This window comes from Macadamia integrifolia, chromosome 1 (assembly GCF_013358625.1).
Source record: "Macadamia integrifolia cultivar HAES 741 chromosome 1, SCU_Mint_v3, whole genome shotgun sequence".
NCBI lineage: Eukaryota > Viridiplantae > Streptophyta > Magnoliopsida > Proteales > Proteaceae > Macadamia > Macadamia integrifolia.
The window spans coordinates 4,637,390-4,643,059 of record NC_056557.1 but is presented as its reverse complement, the minus strand read 5'-3'; the positions used below and the strand labels follow the sequence as shown (position 1 = coordinate 4,643,059).

Genomic DNA, 5,670 nt, shown 5'->3' with positions numbered 1-5,670 from the left:
GTAAAGAAAAGGCATGAAGAAGAAAGAATTCCGATAAAAGGCAAAGAAAATCATAAACATTGGTTTAAATCTCCATTAATTAGCTTCACTGTAAATTAGTTTTAGAAAACAAAAGATAATTGTAGTAATGGGTAACTAAAAATTGTACCTTGCAGCGAGAGAGAGAGAGAGAGAGAGAGAGAGAGAGAGAGAGAGAGAGGGTTTGGGACTGAAATCAATCGGCACTGTAAACAAGATATCAGAAAGAAACGGGAAACAGAGAGATTCAGAGAAAGAGAGCTATAAAGAAAATAAAGGTTTGGAGGGGTACGTAGAGTGAATATATATAAGGCAGGAAAAGATTGAAAGAAAAGATGATTTGTGCTTAAGCCTTAAGGTACGGTAACTAACTCTTGTGTTTCTGGCTCTAGAGTCTAGATAGATAGATTGATAGATGTTGTCCATCCCAGATCCCAGATGGGATGCTACTGTGGCTTCGTTTTTGGAAGTTCTAGAACCTTTCGTGGCTTTCCGATCAGTCAAATGACGTTGGAGCTTCTCTTCGACTCCAAACAGACATTGGTGGGTATAGTTAATAGTAACCGCCAGCTTCTTCCTACTTCTTTCTCTCTCACAAAACCCCCTTCCTTCCTTGCTCGCCGTTAGTTATTCCTCCCTCATCCTCTCCCTCCGTCAGGTAGTGAAGGAAAATCAAGAATTGTTTCTGGACGGTCAGTTACACACACATTCTCTCTCTCTCTCTCTCTCTCTCTCGATATATATATATATATATATATCTACGCTAGGGCTGAGCCACGTGGGCTGGGCCACTGTTACAGTCTGAAGGTAACAGTGGTCGCTTAGCCATGGTGAAATTACAAGGGAACAAGAAAAGCTTACCTTCTATGGGGATTAAACAATGCTACAGATTGATCTTGTATTACTGTGCTTCGATCGGCGACAGAAGGCAAAACGTCACAAATTATAACCAAAACCTCGACGGAAAATGCAAAAAATGCTTGTAAATTAGTTTTAGAAAACAAAAGATAATTGTAGTAATGGGTAACTAAAAATTGTACCTTGCAGAGAGAGGGTTTGGGACTGAAATCAATCGGCACTGTAAACAAGATATCAGAAAGAAACGAGAAACAGAAAGATTCAGAGAAAGAGAGCTATAAAGAAATAAGGGTTTGGAGGGGTAGGTAGAGTGAATATATATATATATATATATAAGCCAGGAAATGTGCCAAAGAGCCACGTGGGCTGGGCCAGATTTGTGCTTAGGATACGGTAACCAACTCTTGTGCTTCCACGCTCCATAATCTAGATAGTTAGTAGATCCCAGATGGGATGCTTCTATGGCTTCGTTTTTGTCCACGTTGGAAGTTCTAGAACCTTTCGTGGCTTTCCCGACGAGTCAAGCGAGTCAAATGACGTTGGAGCTTCTCTTCGACTCCAAACAGACATTGGTAGAGTAAATAGTAACCGCCAACTTCTTCCTACTTCTTTCTCTCTCACAAAACCCCCTTCCTTCCTTGCTCGCCGTTAGTTATTCCGCCCTCATCCTCTCCGTCAGGTAGTGAAGGAAAATCAAGAATTGTTATATATATAATTTTTTATTTTTTTTATTTTTTTATAAAGACGGATGGCTTAAGATACGCTAACGAACTCTTGTGCTTCTCGCTCTCAGATGTTACTATGGATTTGTTTCTGTCCACGTTGGAAGTTCTAAAACCTTTCGTGGCTTTCCGCGGACGCTGCAAACCTCTACGACCACAACTCTTGGCGGAGGCTGGGGGAGGTTATCTGTGATGGTGATACGTGGCATCGGCCACGTGTACGGTGGATCGTTAAGGTGGTGGTCTGAAATTTTGATTTTAGAAATAAACCGGTTCATCATCGACCAAAACCCCAAAACGTAGAGAAATTCAAACCCTATCTCCGTTTCACATCTTCTTCTTCTTCTCCCTCCTTACCCTCTTCTGTTCGAACAAAGGAAAAACCCCCAAAACCTATGATCGATCCCTCTATTTCCCTCTTCTTTTTCTTCTTCTTCTCCCTCCTTACCCTCTTCATTAGTCGTAGCTGGTGAACCATGAACGAAATCGTTTCACAGCTATAATGCAATCACCAAATTCAAACCATTATTTTCAGTTCAACTTTCTTGCAAAGCAAAATAGAAGGAACACCTAATTTGTCCCCCTTTTGATAATTAACAATCTCTGGTTTAAATAATAACAGGAAACCACTTAACGAAGCCATTTATAAATTATAATCCTCTTCCTTCAGTTCCAACGTCATTGATTTGGAAGAAAGACTTTACTAATAAAACGAAAATTTGAACTTTTTTCCTCTTTTTTCCTTTAATTTCCAGGTGTTGGATCTTCTTGAGTTCCTTTGGTTTTTACGTCCCACTCCTTCAGGCTTTAATTCGTTACCGCGATTCGATACGATCCCAACCCTCACGGGCGGCGGACGAACCGGGTTGGATCTTGATGGCCTCCTGGTATACCTTATTGGCTTCGGCTTCGACTTCGAGTCTCAACTGTTGGAGGGGAGAGAACAATGTCAAGTGACCTGAGGGCAGAGGATTTGTGGCCTTGCAGATCGAGTGCTAGGGTTTTCAGGATGTGAGCGGCGGCGTCTTTTGGGTCGTGGAGGAGAGCCTGAACCGGTTCATTTGCAAAACCAAGATTTCAAACTGGCACCTTAATGATCCACTGTACATGTGGCATCGGCCAAGTGTCGCCATTGGAGATAGCCTCCGCCAGCCCCCGCCAAGAGTTGTGGTCGTAGAGGATTTCGTAATGATAAAAGAAGGGGTCAAGAGAAGGTTGAGTCGCGAGATCAGTGATTTGAGATAACAACACGTGTTCTATTTTATTTGTATTCTGAATTTTTCAAAAATCAAAATTGGAGTTGCCTCGTATTAGATCTGGTGAGATTCTATCCGACGGTGAAGATACAGGGTTGCTTAATTTATTTGCATGTGCTAATTTAATAGTCACTTGGAGTCGATACGGTGTTCTGGTTTCTTAGGCAACTACACTTTCGAACAAATTTGTTGCGGAGAAAGGATAACATAAATGCATTTAATTTTAAGCAACATCATGTTCCTAAAAACAAGCAACACGTCTACCCTTCTCTATCATTCCATGTCCTTAAACCAATTCTGCTCTGAAGCACATTTGAACCTGCTCTTCGTAAGAGCAAATCTAAAAGGCCGCGGAATGCCACTATGCCTGGGCAGGAATAGCAGATGGAGGTTGATTATAATGAAGTGGATTTTTATCGATTTGCCCCATGGAGGCTGGGGGAGAACAGGCCCATGGGGAGTCATGAAAGTTATCAGCTGGAACTGTAAGGGATTGGGGAGACCTCTGACAGTTCGTGCTCTACTAAATCTCTCTAAAGAAGATAAACTGGATATCTTCTTTCTGATGGAGACAGAGTTCTGAAATTAAAATTAGGGGTTTTTTGAAGAAATTGAGAATGAAGAATTGTTTTTCCATACCCTCAATAGGCACTGCAGGAGGTTTAGCTATTTTATGGAATGAGCAAGTTGACATAACAATGCTGAATGGGAATTCAAGATTTATAGATTGCCATGTTAGCTCTAGTAATCATGCAGAATTTTTCCTCACTTTCGTATATGGGGATCCGGTATGCGACCTTCGTCGACAAGTTTGGGACTCCTTAATGCACATTAGTCAGAGCCGGCAGGGGAAATGGATGTGTTGTGGCGATTTCAATTATTTTCTCTCCTGGCAGGAAAATGATGGTGACAATTGTAAAGGAGGGTGAGATGTATCTTAGTTTTGCACTATGGTCAAAACATGTGGTTTCATGGATTTAGGTGTTCACTGTTCATTATACTGTAGACACCGAATTTTGTCACCCCCGGCAATGATGACACTATGAAGGATTACATGTTGGATATTTTAGACTTGGAGAATTTTCAAACTTAGAGTAGAAAATGACCATAAACTTTCAAGAGAAAATGTTTTCAAAAATTAGAATTTGATGTTGTGGATTATTGTTGTTTGTCCCCTCAAGCCGGACATTACACTTTGATGCGAGAACTATGCGAATCGACGCCCGATTCTCTCTTTCATTATATGATCCGGTTCCCTACTTTATGTTAATTTTCGTAAAGGTTCCCGATCGAGACTACAATCGTGTCTCACATCATTGGATAGTGCTCGGACTGAACTTTCTAACGACATATTACACGTCGAATTCCAACAAATGGTTTGAAAATATATGACCCCCGAAAGTTGACTCTAAAGTTTGGTATCAGATTCTATTCCGAGCAATCAAAGGGTGCCACATGGCGCCCAAACCCCTTTGTCCAAAAGCAAGCATTTTTGGACAATTCTCTCTAGTTTTTTAGTCCCACATCGGAAATATGAAAGAATTGTCCCAAGTCTCAAGGCTATAAGAATAGTCCTTCCTTCCAAGAGGGGGGAGAAAAAATTGAGAGAAGGAATATGGCCCCATGAAGGTTTTTGTTAATTCCCTCTCTCTAAATAAAGAATCCCTCCAAGTGAAAATTTTTGAATGTGTAATTCTTCCTTGAGTCGGGAGACCTAGTCCGGTTCGGTTCAATTTTGGGCTTGAAGCACAAGGGTTATCTCCCCTTGTTTCTTGATTAAAGCCGGGTTAAAGTATTTATTTATTCTCCCAATAGCGATTTAGAATTAGTTTAATTAATCTATTAATTTTTAATTTATTAATTTCTAATTTATTAATAATTGATTTATTCAGATTAATAATGTTTAATTAGTTTTAGTTTGGTTCAATACGGTTTAATTAGATATGAATTGATTAGATATGTTTAATTAGATATGAATTGATTTATTCCGATCCAATTAAAGGTATTTAGGTTTAATTGATTCTTTTAGATTAATTAGGTTTAATTGGTTTTTTTTTAACATGTTTACTTAAGTAGATTAATTTGGTTTAGATTTTTTCTTTAAATTGTTTTTTGTTCTTTTAATCTAGACCCTTAGATTAGGATCTCAGTCCTAACCTAATTCCCATCTCTACTATTCTTTTTCTTCTCCAAACAAATCAGCCGCACCTTTCTTCTCTTTCTTCTTCTTCTTCTTCGACTTCTTCTTCTCCTTCTCTGCTGCTGCAACCGAACTTGCAGCCGCACCCTAACTCCTCTTTCTTCTCCTTCTTTTTCTTCTTCTTTTTCTTTTTCTTTTTCTCTTCTTCTTCCCTACTGCTGCAACCGAAACTTGCAACTACTCCTTATACTTCTTCTTCTTCTCCCTCTTCTTTTCTTTCTTTTCTTCCTTTGCTGGAACCGAATTTCACCATCTTCTTCTTCTTTTTTTCTTCCCTGCTGCTGCAGCCACTAACCGGCAGCCACCGAACTCAACTTCTCCTCCTTTTCTTCTTCTTCTTCTTCTTTTATTTTTCCCTGCTGCTGCAGTTCTCTTCTTCTTCATCTTCTTTTTCTTTTTCTCTTCTTCTCCCCTGCTGCTGCAACCAAAACCTGCAGCTGCTCGTTATTCTTCTTCTTCTTCCTCTTCTTTTCTTTCTTTTCTTCCTTTGCTGAAACCGAATTTCACCATCTTCTTCTTCTTTTTTTTTTCCCTGCTGCTGCATTTCTCTTCTTCTTCTTCTTTTTCTTTTCTTTTCCCCCGCTGCTGCAGTTCTCTTCTTCTTCTTCCTTTTTTT

The 5,670-nt window shown here is 39.8% G+C and overlaps 1 protein-coding gene across 1 annotated transcript in view; it reads right to left on the bottom strand.

Moving 5' to 3' along the window:
• LOC122079709 (protein CUP-SHAPED COTYLEDON 3-like) overlaps positions 1-5,670 on the bottom strand; it is an 8,679-nt gene that overhangs the window by 2,917 nt on the left and 92 nt on the right. The gene's annotated exons all lie outside the window — the stretch shown is intronic.